The sequence below is a fragment of the Stylophora pistillata genome, chromosome 6, assembly GCF_964205215.1.
Source record: "Stylophora pistillata chromosome 6, jaStyPist1.2, whole genome shotgun sequence".
NCBI classification, from domain to species: Eukaryota; Metazoa; Cnidaria; class Anthozoa; order Scleractinia; family Pocilloporidae; genus Stylophora; species Stylophora pistillata.
This window is the reverse complement of record NC_142524.1, coordinates 8,660,114-8,682,074: the sequence shown is the minus strand read 5'-3', so window position 1 is coordinate 8,682,074 and position 21,961 is coordinate 8,660,114. Positions and strand designations below refer to the sequence as shown.

Genomic DNA, 21,961 nt, shown 5'->3' with positions numbered 1-21,961 from the left:
ACTGCGTGAAGCGGCCTATGTGTGTTTCGTGAGTCCTGACGTGTCATTATTTTACGGGTACGAACACTCTTTATTTCATCCTTATGACTCGTTTTTTGATTATTTATATATATTTTATTTTACCCTCAGTCTGCATTTTACCCCTGGTGTGCAGTCTGCATTTTACCCCCGGTCTGCAGTCGTCGTTTTTTACACTGACCGATTTGAAGAAGGAGAAGCCCCAAGCCTCCTAAGAACGAATTTGTCGCGCTCCACGTTTAGTAAAAACGTACAGAGTTTCAAAATACCCTTAAAGAATAGTGAAAACCTATATGAGGGTTTTGAGAAATGTATCTCCGCAATTATTACTTCAGGAGAGAAGTATACTCTGAAACAAAGAAAGAAGCGCGCGCACAGAAGAAGATAAATTATTGCCTTTTGGGATCAATTTTACTATAGGTAGTGTCAGCCGACATGGCGACCGACATGGCGACCGACATGTCGACCGACGTATCGGTCGACAGGTCGGTCGATAGTCGGTCGATAGTCGGTCGATAGTCGATCGAAAGTCGGTCGATAGTCTGTCGACCAACAGATGGAGTGTCGCGTCTCGGTGGAATATCGGTCAAGTGTCTGTGGAATATCGGTCAAGTGTCAGTGGTCTATCGGCCGAGTGTCGGTAGTCTATCGGTCAAGTGTCTGAACTTTATCAGTAAATATAGTTCGAACGTCGCTCATGTGGTTGTGTATTGTTGCAGTGTCGGTATTGAAAAATTTGATTTGAAGAAAAATTTGATTTGAAGGCTACTTTCAGTTATATGATTAAGTGTCAGTGAAGTATCGGTGAAGCATCGGCCAAGTGTCGACCGAGTGTCGGCCAAGTGTCGGTCAAATATCGACCGACTGTCTACCGATATGTCGACCGACTATCGTCCGACATATATCGCTCGACATATCGACTGACATGTCGACCGACTATTTTCCGACTATCGACCCACTATCGACCGTGTGTCGACCGACTGTCGACCGACTATCGACCGACTGTCGACCGACATGTCGGTCGACATGTCGGTCGCCATGTCGGTCGCCATGTCGGTCGCCATGTCGGTCGCCATGTCGGTCGCCATGTCGGTCGCCATGACGGCCGACACTACTTATAGTAACATTGATCCGCCTTTTGTAACACAATCTCATCCGGCTTTGCCAAACCTTAAGAACATACAGATGGAGAATTATGACACCTCAAAACTGACCCTTGTTATCACATCGCATAGGAAAGTCATCAAAAGATATCCTAATAGGAGCTAAACTTTGAGGGTAGAAGATTTAAACGCGGTAGCGAATGGTAGGAGACGCACAGGCCTATCACCACTTTTCAATGGTCGACTGCCTTTTGCTTTCCGGCTTTTCGGCGTGTCGCCTCACGCAAGGCAGAGGTTTTCATGGATCAAGTGACTCTTTTTATTGCTCTAATTAAACTGTCCTTCATTCAGAGATCAAGATAGAAGATTTACCGCACAACACTCGCAATTATTTAATTTTCTTTCACTTAGGAAAGTAGATTTACAACACGATTGATAAATGCCCTTGCAGTACTAAAGATATGTAACGCTCTGTTGTTTGAGGTTACTCGTCCAGATCAATAGCATTGCTTGGATATTTGCATACTCCCTGATTTAAGTGTTCTCTTTCTTGTTTTGAAAAGATAGAGAGAGAAAAAAAACGTTTGAATCACTCGCCAGATGACGTACCACCGAGTCATAATCAGAGAAGTACAAGAAAACCGAAAAACAGCAATAACAACAGCAAGCCACAAACATCCTAGCAACTAAGAAGTTGAATTTGTCACGTATCGCACTGCAAATGTACATGTTTTACCACTCACCATTTCTTTTTTTTTTGGTAGTTTGTTTTGTTTTGGTTTTGTTTTTGTTTTTCTGGTTTTTTTTTGTTTTTGTTTTTTTGTTTGCTTTTTTTCAAGATGATATTTTAGAGCTTAGGTTAACACAGTGTACGTGCAGGACCATTGACTTTTACTTCACCAGTCGCTAGTTCTCCTGATAACCACTCCTTTTGAGAGAACGCCGAGGAGTGCGTTTCGTGTGTTGCACTATATACAATATTAAAAATATGCCTGCCATACGGCCCAGGAGTTTTGAATACCTAATGCCTTCACATATTTTACGACCACTGCCATCACTGATTACGCATGAAAACACATTGAACAGGAACCGAAATCGTCTAGTTGAAAAATGGCTCTTCCGTCTTCCTTCTCGAAGAAGAAGGGAATTGGATTAGGTGGGGGCTTTCCATAAAGGAGGAAACTTCAAAATGGATTGGGAGCAAAATTTTCTGTAGTTTGTAAACAAACATTTTCACAACAAATACTCAGTTTAAACAATTGCTAGGGGAAAGGGACGTAGGTAATCTAAGAACGTTAAAACTTTGTCAGCGGTACATAAACGGAAAACGTTCTCATTAAACCTTGAAAATAAAATATAGTAAGTTTTAAAACAAAGTTTTACACAAAACAACACACTGATCACCCTCAATAAATAAATAAAATAAATATTCATTTAGGAGGTCACGATATTTCTTTCTTTGAACATTTGTTGACGTCATTGTCGTTTATTTTACGCACACCCTGCGGCTCTGGCCATTATGTATTACGGGGCATAACATACTTCAAAACATTACTGTTTGTTGTTATTGATCATATAAAACAGCCACACTTCAAACTGACAGCAATTAAATAAATAAAATAAATATTCATTTAGGAGGTCACGATATTTCTTTCTTTGAACATTTGTTGACGTCATTGTCGTTTATTTTACGCTCACCCTGCGGCTCTGGCCATTATGTATTACGGGGCATAACATACTTTAAAACATTACTGTTTGTTGTTATTGATCATATAAAACAGCCAGCCACACTTCAAACTGACAGCAATTAAATAAATAAAATAAATATTCATTTAGGAGGTCACGATATTTCTTTCTTTGAACATTTGTTGACGTCATTGTCGTTTATTTTACGCTCACCCTGCGGCTCTGGCCATTTTGTATTACGGGGCATAACATACTTTAAAACATTACTGTTTGTTGTTATTGATCATATAAAACAGCCAGCCACACTTCAAACTGACAGCAATTAAATAAATGAAATAAATATTCATTTAGGAGGTCACGATATTTCTTTCTTTGAACATTTGTTGACGTCATTGTCGTTTACTTTACGTACACCCTGCGGCTCTGGCCATTATGTATTACGGGGCATAACATACTTTAAAACATTACTGTTTGTTGTTATTGATCATATAAAACAGCCAGCCACACTTCAAACTGACAGCAATTAAATAAATAAAATAAATATTCATTTAGGAGGTCACGATATTTCTTTCTTTGAACATTTGTTGACGTCATTGTCGTTTATTTTACGTACACCCTGCGGCTCTGGCCATTATGTATTACGGGGCATAACATACTTTAAAACATTACTGTTTGTTGTTATTGATCATATAAAACAGCCACACTTTAAACTGACAGGAAAGTATTTAAAAAAAACCTTTCCTTTTTCTGCTTTGTTCATGATAAGGAAGTTGAGGAAAACGATGAGCTACGCAAGTTGATCGCGGAAAAGTTATCCGTAGTCAAGGATATCTTATTCTGTTGCTCGTCAGTCTTCAGTGGCTGTTGGTTCGACGCTAAACTGAAGACATGATTGGGTGTAGTGTTTCACGGCTAACTTAGGTTGACATCACTAGACCCTCACACGATTAACCCACACGATAAGCAGAATTTATCAATGTCTTTTAGCAAAGTGGGAAAACTATGAAAGCTAGTCAGGCACGATGTTATCATGAATTATAACTTTCAAGCATTGAATTCTTAAAGAAGTCACAAGAATCGTCAAGCATGATATCTACCGTGAGAGTGAACCTCAAATGCGCTGAAACACTAGAAATACGCAGCCCGTTTTAAATGCAGATCTGGAAACAGCTTATTTGAGCTGAAACACTAAATAGCCTTCGACTCCTCACTTATAAATACGCTCGACGCAGTTGATAGAAAACTCAAGAACAAACCCCAAAAAGGCATTACGTGCTTTTACGCCTATCGGCCAGATGAAAGAAATTTACTAACCGTCAAATGATAAGGTAAAACAAGGTAAAATCACATTGTAAGTAAAAATGACATAAAACTTCATTCGATCAATAAAGAGCAGAAGCAAGCTGATTTTCAAATATTGATGTAAATGTTCTTCAGTGCACGTAAGAGTAGAAACGTGACTTTGGTCAGCCGGTTTACTTTTACTGAATTCTATGGGGTAATATGCCAAGAAATATGTTAAACGGCAACTTAATAGTTAAGGAAACATCTAAATATGATTTCATGACATGGCATTGTAACCGATATTGAACTGCTCCAAAAAAAAAACATAGTCTATGGATAGAGGTCGACGAGGCATACCAGTCACGTTTGAATACGTCAAGTGCTGCAGACTAATCACTTAAGCTTCAAAATAGATAAAAGACGCAGCGCGTTATTTTCACACTGGAAAGTATCAAATGTTATGCAAATATAGCTTAAAACGCTGTTTTATTCTCTGATAATGATATCTTGCAGGAACTGGTTTCATATCTCATTCAAACTAGCTTTGAGACGGATGGATATGCGTCAAAATCAAACGTCCTTATCATATCGTCATCTACTGGGGAATCCCCTTGCTAACTTTAATAGTGCTATTTTATTTCGTGTTTACCTTCAGTCAAAATTCATTTTACGCGCGCTTGAGGTCAACCGAAGTTGTTGGGTAAGTCGGAACGTTGTGCAATTCTTCGGAAGGTGAACCTTACTTGTTTTTGCTGTTTGTAACACAAAAGCAACAAAAAATAACTCAAAGACAAGACTTTCGTGGCTTTTTCTCAATCCAATCTTTCATTTGTTTGCTTTAACGGCAAAAATGACATATGGCGCCAAATTCAAGAAGGCAGTCGTATTCCACCACAGTAATCGTCGAGACTTATTTATCTCGTTTTTTGAATTAACACTGAATGAGAGCTTACCTGAAATTTTTAGGTTTAAAGCATTCGTTTCCCTATGCTGAAATTTGTTTTGATTCTTCCACTCGAACAGTTGCACGGAATGACTAAAATGCTTTTTAAAATATTATGGGTGTTTGATCGCCAGGGTGATTTAAAAAATTTCATTCTAGGTCTTAAAGCTTAAAGAGAAAGACATAATGTCAATGTAGGGTCCCTTCTTACACTTAAAGAAGAATGGCTTACACTGATGTTGTTCTATATGTTTGCTTGCCAACGTTATGAACATATTCAGCGTTAAGTTAAGAGAGGTGGCTCTCTTTCTGTTAAATTCATTCGTAACTCTAAATGCACATTTTATTCTATTAATAAGTTAGTGGATCACAAGCTTGGTGTTGCTGTAGTTTGAAGCATTTTCCTTTCATTCTTGCCTGGAATAGTTTCGTTCGAAGAAATTTAAGTCATTCGGTACACCTCGCGTCTAGAATATTCGGTGTTATGTACAACCTTAGAGCTTAAAAATAAGATCATGACATTCCAACGAAATATGAAATATGAGTAAGGTCGAAGAAATTTTTTCTGGCGGTAAGGAAAGCAAAACAGAAAAAAAAAACTTTAAACTTGTAAAAAGACAAGAAAATATATATCTTTTCGTTAAAAACAGTTGTTTAAAGCAACTTTGACTACTTTAACTATAGTTTGAGTATTTAGATCATCTCATAAAAAAATAATGTTCATTCAGAGTTCTGTTTTCAAGCATCATGAGAGCAAGAACCAGTGATTCAGATGTACTTTAGTCGACAATACTTTAACTTGAGGATTTCTTTATTTACGAACTTTCATATTAATTATGACTACTCCACGTATATTTTCGCACAATATAATGTAAATAAGTGATATGCGTGATAAGGTTCAGTGAGTCTCGTGTGTGGAATTTACCTGTTATTTTTCTCCTTTGCTTCAAGAGATACATGTAGGAGCCTCCTGGTTTGCCTCCCCCGAGCACAATCAAAACTGTATATTGCAACTTCGCATGAATTGTCGTCACGTTGAGGTGTCCGCTGACCAGTAAAATACTGTATGGTGCCCTAAAAAACGTATTTCCGCGTTGTCAATAAAGAGTTACTTCTTTGAAGTTCGCCGCGCTTCCTAATCAGCTCCCTCTACTAACTATGCTCAAACCACCTACTTAAAAAGATTGTTATCAAATATTTAGTTGAGTACCGGCACTCAACTAAATATTTGATTAGGCTGCTCAAACCACCTACTTAAAAAGATCGTTATCAAATATTTAGTTGAGTGCCGGCACTCAACTAAATATTTGATAAGGCTGCTCAAACCACCTACTTAAAAAGATCGTTAGTCAACTAGTGTATTATCTACCTGACGAGAGAGGACTTTTAACCCTTTCGGAACAGATCTGTAGTACCAAGTTTTAATTTTTATTTTCCTAAATAATCGTTTACAAAGCTCCATATGATTGTAGAGCACTCTCCGATTCAAGGATAAGGTTTTTTACATTTTTACATTAGGTACAAGTTATATACACCACACCAGAATATGCATCACATTTGATAAAAATACTTAGAAGTGAAAAAGTCTTCGGTGCGCTTCGTTCTACAGGTAGTAACGTTTCTGTAAAAGTACAGCTGGTCTGATTTGTGCCGGAGGGTGTAGGGACAGGTATCGTCTAAGCATGTTGGTAGAAGAGGATGAAAAGGGTTGTTTAAGTCCTTCGTTTTGCAAATTTTTTGATCCGAATACTTGAAACAATATTGAAAGAAAGGCGTGAACGTTTTGAGACCTTGACCACAAACATCCGTCTTTTAAGTGGATGGCTTTCAAAGACAAAGGCTGGGCGCGTTTCGTAGAAGCTCTGCTTTTTATTTTTCCTCCTTCCGAATAACCAATTGTCCAAATATCGCGTGATATTTGTACCCGATTCTTGCGTTGATTGTACTCTAATTAGTGCAGCTGGATAAAAATCTTAATGAATATGACTTTGAAACTGCATCATGCAGGCAATTTTAGGCAAACTGAGACACAAAATACTACCAGCCATTTCTTTTATTTTGAAAATAAAGCTCTTCAGAACCATACAAACATACAAATACCTATACACTTTGTTCGCTGTTCATCTCGTTTAGCTATCAATCTCTATCTACTTTCTTTTGAAAATATTCAAATTAGCTATAGACTATTACACAACGAAGAAATCTCAGTCGTTACAAGTAGCGTTGTTCTGCAGGTTCCCTTTGCTGCACAGCTCGATCATTTTGCATCAGGAAGTGAAGGATCATCAACAGGAGAATGTAAACGAATAGACTGAAATAGTCGTGAATGGTAAACATGATGTGGATAAAGCTTCAAGAACGGGCCAACAGACGTGGGCAGGAAAACCGTGGTAAGTTTTCCAACAGAACCGAAATCAGGTATCCGGAAACAATGGGCTATTTTTAGCGATATTTGTCATCACAATGTGCTCACCCAGCCAGAAAATAATGTTGGTCACATAGTGGCCCAATTCATAAATGTATATGTATATCTTTTGAGACGTTTTGGTATGTAGTATTGCAACTTTTTACGGGTTGTACCGTGTTTGACCAGTCCGTGAGGAGAGCCGTAAAACAAATTACTGCATTAATTCATGTGCATTTATTATAAGGCGAAAAAAGCTGCTAAGCAACGAACGTGGAATCATTGCAAGAATAGCCGGCCGTTCGAGCAGATTTTTTCACGGTACTGAAAATAACCAACTGTCCAAATACATATATCTTACAAAGCTTTTTAACTCTTTGCAGCGGCCAATTTACAATTTCAAATCACCTTGTTAACCCCACCGACGCAGCACCCAAGTTTCTTTAGAAACTTATCCTCTTTATTCATTTATCTTATAAAACGTTTTACTGAGTAGTATAGCTGATTATTATCCAACTACTCTAACTACACTTAGACGAGTACAAATAACGCCATAGACGAGTACAAATATCACGCGGTATTTGTACTCGTCTATTGTAGAGTACCGGTTAAACAGGTTTTCTCGCATCGCGCAAGCGAAGAATTGGATTGTAGTTACGAAAGAAAAACAAAAAGTGGCGGACAATTTGAATCATTTCTGACAACGAAGAGTCAGAATGGCTGAGAAATATAGGTCAAAGTTTATTAGATAAATCGAACGAAGAAAACAGCTTGACCACCAGAAAATTTATTCCTTTAATGAAGAAAAGGCAGCAACACGACAAAGCGCCAATTCCGTTCCGCCTCGTATACTTCTGTCACGCACTCTCCGTAAACAAATATCCGCGAAATTGACGTTTTGTTGTGTAGTATTGCTGAGTATTTTTACTCGTTATTTGTATTTTGACTCGCCCTACGGGCTCGTCAAAATGCAACACAACTCGTAAAAATACGTCACAACACAAATACGGCACAACTCGTAAAAAATATTCAGCGATACTACACAACAAAACGTCTAATAAGATATATCTATTTTATGAGTTGTGCCGTACTTTGACTCGCCCAACGAACTCGTCAAAATACGGCACGACAAAACGATTATTAAGATATTTATTATCCAACACGCCACTTGAAATTGTTATTTCAGTGCGGGCGAATGTCTAACTGGTTCTCTGGAGTACAGATACTGCGAGATATCTGCACTCGTTTTGGGTGTTATTTGTACTCCAGGAAGCACAGTTGGATTATAATGTGTACTATGATCCAACTACAGTTAGTAGAGTACAAATAACGTACGGATCGAGTACAAATATGACGCGATATTTGGACAGTTGGTTGTTTTGTACATAGTTCTTATTAACCGAGCGGGAGGTCTGTATGGGAGAATCTTGACCGAGGTCAAGATTCTTCCATACAGACCGACCTAGCTCGGTTAATAAGATGTTCATTATATGGCTGTGTCTAGAAAGCAACGGAACATTATATTCTTTGTAACTTTTTTTCTAGACCGGTCTAGATGGGAAAATCTAGACCGCTTTCAATATTGATTTCAGTCAATCAAATTCGTGAATTCGGTAGTCCCCACTCCTTGTGAGACAGCCATAAAATAATGCAAAATAAACCTGTTTATATTTGTTCTCGATTCGCAAGTTATTACTCGGGCTTTCCGAAGGAAACGTCCGAGGTATAAATTCGGCTTGATTTTATTTTTATTCATTTTTTTTCGGCGCATGCGTGATGTGTACGCGCATGCGTAAAATGAACCTCAAAGCGCATGGTTTAATTAAAGCAATGACTGCCTTCGTGGAGAATTCCTTGCTTGATCTACGCTAAAGAAATTCGATGGCTATTACGCTCAATACATATACAAAGTCACACACCGTTCGCGGTAGACCCACACTAAAAAATTGTGGAGCGTTTTGGGAACGGGTCGGTCCGCGAACTTTACGAGAGATGAATTTACGAGCAATACTTTACGAGTAAACTTTCTATCGAGGAATATCAAGCGCAACCCACACTAAAACTTGTAGAGCGTTTTGGGAACGGGTTGGTCTACGAACTTTACGAGAGATCAATTTACGAGCGATCCTTTACGAGTGAACTTTCTATCGAGAAATATCGAGCGAAACGAGCTGTGTCGTATTATGTTTACAAGTAAACACAACCGTGTATTTACTCTGTTACTCTGGAATGTCTCAGAAGAAAGGGCAGAAAACTGAAGGAATTTGTTTATGAGCGTATTCGTCCAAGCATACCAAAGTCCTCTTGGCTACGTCGTTATGTGAAGGTTAGAAGAGTTGCAAAGAATTTTTGTATGCTTAATACGAAGAGGGTAAACACGAATTATAACATAGCTTGTAAATCCGTGCAATCAAATTCAACTGCGCGAGCGTGCTTCAATTTTCCATTGTGCACGCTGATGACGTCAGCAAACAAATGTCTCGTGAAAAAATTTTTTCTCGCGAGTGACTTCAGCATTTTTCATTAAAAAACGGGAAAAACTTCCGCAAAAAAGTTAAATTAGACATGACAACAAGCAAACGAGCCGATGAAGATCTGCCTACTTTTTCTTTGGGAATGGATTTCTTTACTCCCGAGAAAGAACCTAGAGAAAGGGAAAACAAAACAATCAACGGTTTCATATCGTTTCGCAACTCTAACCATTAATTTCCAGGCATGAATTCACCTGTCAGTTTTTGACCAATCTGAGACAAGATCATTGAAGCATAGCGAAACGAAACAAAATAAACAACTCATTGAAGCGTAGGAGAGGGCATTTCTGCCCTTTATACATAAACTACAGCGTTGAAAATGTTATAAAGTGAAACAATTGGTTTTATGTGTCAGCTGTGTGTTCATCGAGACTTGAAGCACTTGGGAAGTTTGGAGAGCACTTAAGAAGCAACGAGCAACTCTTAGGCATCTTTCGTGCTCTCCAAACTTCCCGCGCGCTTCAAGTCTCGATGAACGTACGCCAACGCATGAACCAATTGTTAATAATGATTATATACAAAACACCAAAGCGTAATTTACAATTATTGAACCAATAAAAACCAGTAACAGAAACAGGATATTTAACGGAAGAGCTAAGCTTATATATTTAACCTTACTATTTAAGTTGCTGCTGTCAGTATCCTTATCCAATTCGCTGTTGTTAGCGCCAACTTCGAACTTGTGTTCACGAGCATTCTTGATTTTTTCAGCAAGTGAGGTGTTCGTCTCTGCATCATAGTTTGTTGTTAAATCGGCCGTCACAGTTTTGCCAGTATTTTCGTAGTATGAACTCACATATGACTCATTTGTTATCTCGTGAGAACTAGTATGAACTTTCCACATTTGGCTAGCTTTCAAGAAATGAAGTTCGTGGACCGGCCCATTCCGAAAACACTCGACGTCATTTAGCGTTGGCCTACTACGAACGGCGTGTGCGTTTGCATGTGGGATGAGCTTATAAGACAGGAATCTTTGCAAAGCGGTCTTCACAAAACACAGCATTCTGTAAATTACATTAATTGTTTACGAAGAGCGAGCTCACGATAACACAAGTTGTCGCACTCTCATCCCCAGTTTCTACGGTTTACGCAAGGAACACCTTGGACCATGACCCCCCTTTTGGCGACCGAAACGGCTTGCATTTTCAGAGTAATAAAGTTACACAACATGAGAAGAAGTATTTGATGAATTGTACTCTAAGGGTATATCAAAGGATAATTAAATTGAAGTATAGAGCAAGTCGTTATTTATCAACTTTTTCTTGTAATAGACCCATGTGTCTTTATAAGAGTCAGACACACGTATCAAACCAGTGTAAATTTCAACTGAGTTCAGATATAGTTGTAGTGGTTTCAGAGATTTTTCTATTAAAAACAACATGAACTATTGAACAGTAATATTGCTTCAATCTTCTGATTTCTGAAAAATCCCCTTGGGTGAACATTTGGCAACAAATTATGACTTAGTACCAATAACAGATAAAAAATTCCCTTCTCCTTGCAGTTAAAGGCAAATACATTACCTACTCAGGGTTTGTAAAAGCCTTGAAAGTCCATAGAGATGCTTGAATTCAAAAATAAAAATTCAAGGCCTTGAAAGTACTTGAATTTGAGGACTAGGGCTTGATTTTTGCAATGCTTTTACATTAACAATTTTCAAGTCGAAAATTATAGTGCTTTCATGGAAAAGCTGAGAAATAATATTACATAATTTTAAAATTGCTTATGCAAACCTTTCCAAAAGTGGTCCTTCAATTTTCTAAAACTTGACCTTCAAACTGATTCATTAAAAAGTCCTTGAATTTCAACCATTGGCATCTGTAGGAACCTACTGCTATATGGTAATATATCATTTTGATTGTTGTCTAGTACCATGACAACATTCATTACACTCAGCAGACAAAAATAAACACACGAGTAGACTTATTCATGACCGGCAATGACGAAATTGCGTGACAACAGTAACAATGGCTATACGGCAGTCCTCTAAAGATAACTCCAGATGCGCGATGTTGAAAGCCCGAGTTCACGCAGCTATGCGTCTAGTTTGTATATTACTTTGCGCAGTTGGATAATAATCCTAAGTGGACATGACTTTAAGGCTTCATCAGGTTGAGGCACAAAATAATACCAGTCCCCTTTTTTTTTTATTTCTAAGACGGAGCTTCTCAGAACCACACAAACATAAAAACACTGATACACTTTGTTATTCGTTCATCTCGTTTAGCTATCTATCGCTATCTATTTTGTAATGAGACGGTTCACTGAATTAGGCCCTCAGGCCTGTACAATCAAAACGCTTAGTCATCGCCAGTGTGTCTCTTGTCTTTTCTAGTCTCTTTTAAAGTGCTATAGACAATTAATTTCCTAGATTTGATCGTCTCCGACGACCAACCTGCACGGGGAAAAAATTGAACAAGGACTTTGCAGTTAAGATATAATCTGAGAAGTTTATAGAGAAGCTTCCTTCCCCCCCTGTCATGTCAGCGCATTGTCATAAGACGTAATAATATAAATTAAACATCATCAGTTTAGCTTTTAGATCTACAAATAACATATGAATCGAGCACAAAATATCACGCGATATTTGGAAAGTTGATTATTTTGTACTGTAAGAAAGAAACCTGTTTAGATTTGTTCTCGGTTCCCACGTTATTTGTACTCTACTTTGTGCAGTTGGATAATAATCAATAATCATTAGTAGACACACAGGGGGCTCATACAATCTGTTTGTGTAGCCGACCGTTGTTTTATAGTGAATGTACCAGATTTACCGTTTGCCTCACCTAGAGTGATATATTGCTGACTATGCACATAAATCATCGATAAATAAACGTTGAATTACTTTACCTGTGGTGCATAGTCGTCCTTTTGCCTCAAAAATGTATTTTTGAACGATTTTCAATAAGTCTGATTTCGTCGTAAATGTAATGCATTAAAGATAGACAAGGGTGGAGCCTTGTTTTGAAAGGGTTCAAGCGCCCGAGCGATTTTGACCCCGAAAATCGCATCGCTCTGCTTTCAAACTTCGCAGCATTAAGGTCAAAAGATGTATAATTCTCCTCGTACCTTCCAATCGAAAATCCATCCAAACGGACCGGAGCTAGCCCTCGAAGAAAATCAAAATCCCACAGTATTTTAGCGTCTGGGTTGCGTAGCAAGATTCTCATGTGCCAGCCAGAAACCGCCTCGTCGATTGCCCTTTTCTGATTGGACGACGTTAAACGATGACCAATTCAAAATATCTAACGAGGGTGGGGAACCATTCAATTTTTTAATTATACACTAGTGAGCAGCACTTCTGCGAACGGTAGTTATAAAACTTCTTGTAGTTTCCTACGCGTTTCGTATAACTGTCGTAGACTTCTTCAGGGAGTTTTGAACAATTTTTTTTTAAAATTTTTTAATTTTTTAATTATATACTAGTGAGAAGCACTTCTGCGAACGGTAGTTGTAAAACTTCTTGTATTTTCCTACGCGTTTCGTCTAACTGTCGTAGACTTCTTCAGGGAGTTTTACAAGTATAACTAAACGCCTGTAGTTATAAGCCAAAGTTACAGGGGCCGATGACCGTAAAGGCTTGGCCGGGGTAGGAGACGTTAATTTCCCACACACGCGATTACTGTATGATGGATGTCCTCCCCTGTGGTGGGATGGGTGGGTTTATTGGGTCCGCAGTAATTGGCGCAAGCTGTTGCGGTTTCCCTGCCGGTTGGCGAAGCGATTAAGTTAAGTTTTTGAAACAAACGTCTACGCAGACACAGCAACTGCATGCCTAAGAAATTTTTTAAAATCCATTTTGATAAACATCAATCGAGCGAATATGTTCTCTTGCATCGCGTTCTTATTTTCCTCCCATAAAGTGCATTCCCTGATGTCACATGTTTCGCAGAGGGTACTAAAACATAAAATGTCGGCGTTCAGTACAGGGATTTTGAAAGAATCAGTTAAGTTTGTAAGGTCATATATTTCTGGCCACATAAATAGGTAGATTTATGCCTCAGGAAAAAAAATATGGCATTTTTAGAACCAATCGTGACTTGTGTCCAACAAATATTTCCGTCTAAAGAGAGCACCTTTTAAAACCACACCCCGCCTGAGATCGAAGTTGACAACAGAGAAGGATTTTATCAAACTTACAATTGAAAAGTTGAAGAGCCACTTATGATTGATATTTGTATAAAAGAAAATAAGGCAAAAAACTCAGGTTCCATCGATTCCATGCCACCACTGCACAGTTGCACGACTTTTGCAAAAAAAAAAACTGAAAATAAAAACTTGCAGAGAGTTTGAGGAAATTCCCTGTACTTTTCAACAAAAGTTTTGCATAACGTAAACACAAGTTAAAGGAGAGTCCTGATGTGGCCAGAGAATACGGCCTAAAAGATGGTAGAGAGAATGTAAACATATAAAGCAATCGGTGCAGTGTAATTAAATGGCTCTCGAACCATTTAGTAAACAGCATAAGTGTAATTATCGTAATGAATATGAATGAAAAGGAATTGCGCTGGAGACCAATATAGCTAAATTTATGGTTGGTGAGCGCGTAAGATTTTTATTCATGGGTTGTGAAGGAATTGCTCTGGGGACCAATATAGATTAATTCATGATTGGTGAGCGCGCAAGATTTTTATTCATGAGTTGTGAAAGAATTGCTCTTGGGACCAATATAGATTAATTCATGATTGGAGAGCGCGCAAGATTTTTATTCATGGGTTGTGAAGAATCGCAAACGAACGAGCGAGTCTTCGAGCGAGTGAGTTTGCGACTCTTTGCAACAAGTAAATAAAAATCGCACAAGCGAACTAACCATGAAGTTATTTGTTTATTAATAGCTGCAGTACTGAGGAGGCAGTAGCCACAAAAAGTACGGAAAATTATTTTCTTACAATTCTTCTGTAAATGCCTAAGCTTGATTCTTAAAGCAAAATTATTTTTGCAAAGGCTTCTCGTGCGATCAATTAGTTTCTACTCTTAGTTAGATTCAAGTGTTACATGGGACCCCTTGCCTACTGATACAGAGTGCTATTTTTATCCTGTCAAATATCATGAGTCATAATCACCAACACAGGTTTATTCTAAGTAGATGGCTTTCAGAGATTACAGCGTTTTTATTATACTTCATTCCTTTCTAATTTTTTTTTATTTACCGTACAAAAGAACCAGTTATCTAGTTATCGCGTGATATTTGTACTCGATTCGCGTGTATCATTCGTATCATTTACTTAGCGCAGCTGGATAATAAACCTGAAAACTTGATGCTTCATTAGGTCGACAACAATTGAAGCTTCCTTAGCTATAGGCCGACAACAATATACGACCAGCCCCTTCTTTTATTTTTAAGAACCATACAAACATAAAAATACTGATACACCTTTTTATTTGTTCCTTTCGTTTAGCTATCCATATTAATCTATTTGTTATCGAAAATATTCTAATTAGGCTCTTTACCATACAACAAAAAAAGGTCAGTCGTCGCAAGTGTGATATGAGATATCAAGTCTCTTGTCAAAACACATTTCTGGCTTCAAACAGTTAAACAGTTAGTTCCCTTGATTCGTTCGTCCCAGAGGACCTGCACAAGGAAATGAACAGAAAAGTCAACGGATTTGTTGCAAAAATATAACGAGAGAAGTTTATAGACAAGTCCCAAAGCAGATAGAGTAATAGTAAAAAAATTCCTACTGAATAAATTTTCGAAGCGACCAAGACAACCTTTTTACTTAAAAAACATTTCATCGAGATTACAGAGGATCTCAACGGGGTCAAAGCGTTTTTAAGGCTAGCCTTCTTATGGTTTCGATTGAGGACCCTGAGGAAAGGGTTGAATGAACACAGTGCGAACACATTTTCGATAGAAACCAAATGTATGCAATCTTTACATTGGACATAAAGTTTCTGAGAGCATATCTAACTGAGTACAAGAACAGATTTGGAGAAACATTTGATTCCACCATTCAACCCTCTAGAGAACGTCATTTTTACCCTTGACTGGACAGTGTTAGGAAGTAACATCGACACGTCGTCAAAAAATATTTTGCCCAAAGTTTCAAGGAGTTTTTTTTTGAGAATGTTTAATTAAAATGTATTCCAATAACGTATCTAACCAGTCGGGAAAAGGTTCATATTAAACAGCCTACCTTGGTTACTCAGCCATGATGTTCATCGTTTTCTGTGGGACGCTTTTTTCGGTTTGGCGGAACTGTATGGTTTTCGTCACGGTTCTCCATTCTTCGTCTTGGTCTTCTTTCTCCATCTCTTATCAACTCCAGTCCCCTGACTTGTTCACGCTGTTCGTTATTTTCTACTGGTTCTCTCTGTCGCCCAGCTCTATCACCTTTCATCAGGAAATACAGGATTGTCAACAGAAGAAAGAAAACGAATAGATTGAAAAATTCTTGAATTGTAAGCATGATGCGGAGAATGTTTCAGAGAACGGATCAGCATAAGCGAGGCAAGCCGTAAAAACGCTAAAGTGTACTCTATGGATCCGACCCCCGGCACTAATAATTAATTATTAATTCTAAACTGTCGCCCTTGACGTCATGTGCTTATCCAACTGGTAAGCTGCAAAGCAAACTTAATGCAGTTATTGGTGATAAATATGCGATTAACTCAGTTCTAAGAGTTCCGCCAAAGTTTGGCGGAAATCTTTCCTGGGCAAAATTCATAGATGTTTGCTAGTAAAATTTTCAACACCGCTTTTTATAAAGTTTGAGTTAGTCTTTTTCCTTGTCTAAAGTGTCATCTTTATAAAATTTTGCCGTTGGCAACTGGACACCGTCCAAACCATGGCTGGAATGTTGGTCTGGTTTCTTTTGTAAAATAGAATTTTGTAGAATTTTGTTATGGTGGGTAAGACTTCCGGTTACCGTGGGAAAATTTAATAACCTTTTAATATGGTAATTTTTTTTATCCGTTTTGCCTTTTATGAAATTTCCTAAATTATTTAGATGTATTGCGTGATGGCAAACCCTTTGCACAACTAAAAATTTTTGAATAAAGGTTGAATAAAGGTAGGTTTTGAACTTTGATCTTTGTTTATCGTCCCAGTACTTTTGCCATTTCTGCATCTTACCGGAACCGAAAGAGTATAGCACTTTCTGTCCATGAGAAAGCGGAAAACCTGAATCACGTCTGTTGAATAATGTATCTTTTTGTCGTTAGGTGTTAGTCTGCATTCAAACTCATGGTTCTACATAGACGAAGCTTCCTGAAGGGCCGACCCAGAAAGACCTGTAACTTAAAGGATAGGCGGAAAAGGGACTGGGCACCAAGCCAAAATGGTGGATACTAACATGGAACCTGAGAGATTATAAATTGAAAATGTTCTGATCATACTCTCTTGTGTGGAACTAAGTCTTACCTCCGATATAAGGCTAATATAAGTTGAGGTTGAGCATGATATTATGACTTATCCAAACCGAGGTTTGAGGTATCTGCCGAGTGTCGAAGGCGAATTCTGAGGAATTTAACTCCAAAGCATAACGAAGTTCAGCCCCAGCTCCAAACTTAAACTAGCGTGAGAGCAAGCCCTAGTTACGAGCCCTTCAATACGAGGTTTTCTTCGTCCACAAATAAGTTTTACACCTTGAGTAAAACTAAGTGAAGAGAGGTTGCATCGGGTCATGCGCAAGGGAATTTCTTGTGGCGTTAAAAGGCAAAAGGAAGTTGGAGAAGGAAGCCGTCAAGAGGAATTTCAAAAATTTCTTCGCGACCAGGTGTCCAAAACACCCCCATCCTAATATGAAATTTACGGCTTACGTATCAGCGAAAAAAATAAACTTTAGGAATAAAAAGAGGCTATGTTATAAACTCGTTTAGTTGATTTCCTCTGTTCCTCGACTGATTTCAAATCTTCGACGGTCAAATCTATGGCATTTAAACACAGGTAGCCCAAGATCACTCCTAGAAAAGCGGACGTGACTCTTACAGTGTTGAGCAACGTTTTATATTTATAAAGGTTTGTATGGGATGTTATCGGTTTGCCTTAAAAGAGAGAAAAAATGTCTTGTTTTGAAATAAAATGGACTTACCTTATTGCCTTGTTGATTTCTTTGTTGATTACCAGCGTCTCAGGCCATTTTGAAGCGTTTTCAGCGAGTTAGCGCTATGTTGGTGTTCAACTGCAGCATAAAACGTTGCGCAACACTGTAAGAGTCCCATCCGCTTTTCCAGTAGTGAGCTTGGGTTACCTGTGATTTAAATTTCCCTTGAAAGGGAATTGAAATTCTTTGTCTTTTCGCGCCACGATAACTTCCCGCCCGTGTGACCCCCTGTAAACCTTTCTTCACTTAGGGCCTACCGCACCAGCGACAAAATTGTTTATTGAGACAAATTTTCGTGGCATCACTAACACTTTACAAGTGCAGATGGTTAGTCGCGACTTGACAATTTTTTGTCCAAGCTGAAAAACTTTCAAACGCGCTGCCGACAAAACTTTTCCCCAGTAAGAGGCCGACCATTTAACTCTTGAGGAGGGGGAGGGTGGGGTGGGTGGGTGATTTCTGGTCATCAAGATTTTTCTTTTTTTTTACCAGCAATCTGGTGGGCAGGTTATTTTATCCTTCTAAATGCTCTGCAGGATATCTCTTTCCCTCCTCATTTCTTTGCAGGAATTTGTTATTTCCCTCAAAAAGGGTCATGTGCTTACATAAACAAAATGTATTTACATTTACATCGTGGTTATTGCAGTAATAACTCTAATATGGAGCTGCAAACCCTTTAAAATGTTGTAAGCTAGACAAAATCATTATTGTATAGCTATGTTTTCGGAAAGTCATTCTCTACACTTATTTGCTGATTACGTAAAAAAAACTGATGCACCGCAGGAAAATGTGAGAACGTTTAGTTTCTTAATTAAAAAAAAAAAAAAAGCAAACATGATACTCCCCTTGGAACTCGTCCCCGTGCCCTTCTCTAAATAAGCGTTGAATAGCCGCAACGTAACAATTTTCAGTACCGCAGTCATCCCCTCGAACGATTCGTGGTGTTCCTCCTATGCATCGAACAGTCTTTTTAAAGCACTTTGCTATAATACTTGAGTTGTTATTGGAATGATCTACCTCAAGCCACATGATGCGACGGCTAAAACCATCGATGGCACCGTGAATACAAAAACCCAAAAGGCTTAAGTTTATCATAGCCATCGATGTGCCAGAGGAAGTTTGGTCCGTTGGCCTGATATTTGCGTCTTATCAAGCGGTTCTTTGAGCGCTGCGTCTTTGTACACCATCAGGATCCAAAGTTTTCATTATAAGTCTCACTGTTTCTCTATCAGCAACGAGTCCATGAGAAGAACAAATTCTCTGGTGCATTATCCGATAGCCAATTGAGCTGCCGCTTCCCCATTGTAGTTCACTTTCGACTGCATCAACTATTTCATTTGGTGGACTTGGCTGATTCCTCTGCCGAGACCGCACGATCGTAGAATTCTTTTTAACTGCCTCATGCTGAGACAGATTCCATGGTACACAATAAGAAAGCAAAGAATTTCCGTACATTTTAAGCCCATCGAAAAATAAATCTCGATTGAACTATCGCGATCTCGAAATGTTCCCCTTCATTCTAAGAAAGTAGGGGCAACACACTGCACTTTGGTGAATGAAATACATAAAACAAACCCGATCGTTACTGCAATCAAAGCCATCGTTTACGTCACGTACTAGAATGTATGATTCAATAATGTCGTATTGAGCCTGAAGAAAGGTAAGAATTAAATCGACATTTAACAAAATTAAAAGGAAATAAAGTTTCTGTTCTCCAGTTTTATTTAATCTGAAGGTTTCCAGAACAATCGTAGCATTTTAACTTGCAAAAGATTAATAGAAGTCGATCAAATCCTTACCTTGCCCTTTGTCGTCTCGAATGAAAAACTATGCCACGTGTGCACAGTCTGTGCAAATCGCCTTGCGCAGTGACGCTCGACAGTTATAACTGTCGATCGACAGTTATAAATGTCGATCGACACTTATAACTGTTGATCGACACTTATAACTGTCGATCGACACTTATGACTGTTGATCGACACTTATAACTGTCGATCGACACTTATAAGTGTCGATCGACAGTTATAAGTGTCGATCGACAATCTTAAGTGTCGACTTGCACTTGCTAGACTAAGAGCAGTCCCTCGTTTCTGGTGAAGTCCGTCGCGTGAGTCAAACATCTGTTCATACAAAAGCACTTCAAAAAAGAGCTTTCGCTTATTATTGATGCAAATATATCGTTAGACCTCTTTTGTGAATCGTTTTGTCTAAACGCGCTCATCCGGTCGAAAACTGCAGTAGGTTTTTGGCCGAGTGAGCGCGTTTGTCATAAGACACGTTCAGGAAATATATGTCATTTTAATATTCAGTTTACCTGTCGCGCTTGGTGCAGGCCCGTTCTTGAAGCATTCTCCGTATCATGCTCACTATTCAAGACTTTTTCAGTTTATTCGTTAACATTCTTCTGTTTATGATCCTTTATTTCCTGATGCAAGGTCATCGAGCTGTGCAACAGAGGGAACCGGTAGAAAATTACGAGGAGCGTGAACAAGCGAGGAGACTGGAGCAGTTGAACTGGAATGGGGAGAGAAGACGACGAAGAGAGGAGAACGAAAACCATACCGTTCCGCCAAACAGAAATCATCCAACAGAGAATGATGAACGCCAGGACTGAGACTCAGGGTAGGCTGTTAAGGAAAATATTTCTGCGTCAGTTGGATACGTTACTAAAATACAAAAAAAAAATCTAAGTACTCAGTTATAAAAACTGTTCGTAAAAGAATTTTGACGACGTTTAGATGTTGCTTCACTTCAGTGTTAAGAGAAAAATGACGTTCTAGAGTTGAATTGTGCAATCAAATGTTTCTCTATATCTCTTTTCATATGCAGTTAGATGAGCTGTCCGAAATTGAATTGAATTTAAGGATCGTATGCATTTCTTAATCAAAATTTGTTTTCAGCTCCCTCTTTTCTGTAAAATCTCGAAATGTTTTTAGGTTATAAGGCTTTCTAGGTCGCTCTGGAGGAAAGCTTCTCTATAAACTTGTCTCGAAATATTTTTACCGCAAATTCCTTGACTTTTCCGTTCATTATCCCTTTGCAGGTCCTCGTAGAGACAGACGAATCGAAAGAACTAACCGCTATTTATATTTTGACGGCGGAAAACGTAACTTGACAGAGACGTGATATCTCAAATCACTCTTGCGACGACTGAGATTTTTTGTTGTAGGGTGAGGAGCCTAATTTGGACATTTTCGAAAGAAAGTAGATATAGATGGATAGCTAAACGAGATGAACAAATAACGAAGGGTATCAGCATTATAATGTTTGCATGGTTATGAGGAGCTTTAATTTCAAAATAAAAGAAAGGGGCCGGTAGTGTTTTGTGCCTCAATTTCTCTAAAAATTGCCTTCATGATGAAGCTCCAAAGTCATGTTGATTAAGATTATTATACAGCTGCACTAATAAGAGTACAATTAACGCAATAATCGCGTACAAATACGTCACGTAATATTGGCAGGGGACAACTGGTTATTTTCTTCAGTAAGAAAAAAAAAAAAAAAAAAACCAAAAATTGATCAAACACGCCGCTGAAAGTCATCCACTTAAAATACTTCTGTAAACAAGGTAAACAAGAAAAATTAACACTCACTATTGGTCAAAGGGTACCATGGAGTGTCTGTAGGGTAGGTAATGTCCGTATATGATGTTTGTTTTGTCTGTAATGATTTCTTTCATTTAATAGTTGTGAGCGCAATCGTTTATTACCATACTTGAAATATTATTGATCAAGCGTGTAATCAATTAATGCATCTGTCAAGAGGCGTTTGTGGACTAACTGATGATTTAAAAATTAAGAGAACTCGCCGTAACAAAAGGCACTGATATATTATTCCTTGAAAAAAGAGAACGATGTGCAATCAAACGAGTCACATGATGGTCAACGATTTAAATTTTGAATCAGGAGTAACGCACTAAGTGAAAAGTCACGCACGTCGTTTAA

The 21,961-nt window shown here is 38.4% G+C and overlaps 2 long non-coding RNA genes across 4 annotated transcripts; one reads left to right on the top strand and one right to left on the bottom strand.

Moving 5' to 3' along the window:
• Positions 1 to 7,083: 7,083 nt before the first annotated feature.
• LOC148728100 (uncharacterized) lies at positions 7,084 to 21,335 on the top strand. The gene is made up of 3 exons (XR_015989086.1): positions 7,084 to 7,424; positions 20,453 to 20,639; positions 21,061 to 21,335. It is a non-coding gene; the product is annotated as an uncharacterized LOC148728100 (long non-coding RNA).
• On the bottom strand, positions 14,783 to 20,458 carry LOC148728101 (uncharacterized). 3 transcript variants are annotated; one of them, XR_015989087.1, is made up of 4 exons: positions 19,817 to 20,179; positions 18,006 to 19,667; positions 16,110 to 16,306; positions 14,783 to 15,544 (listed from the first exon to the last, which is right to left on the bottom strand). It is a non-coding gene; the product is annotated as an uncharacterized LOC148728101 (long non-coding RNA). The 3 variants fall into 3 exon arrangements; XR_015989088.1 differs by lacking the exon at positions 18,006 to 19,667; XR_015989089.1 differs by lacking the exons at positions 18,006 to 19,667; positions 19,817 to 20,179 and adding an exon at positions 20,332 to 20,458 and having other exon boundaries at positions 14,955 to 15,544.
• Positions 21,336 to 21,961: the final 626 nt, after the last annotated feature.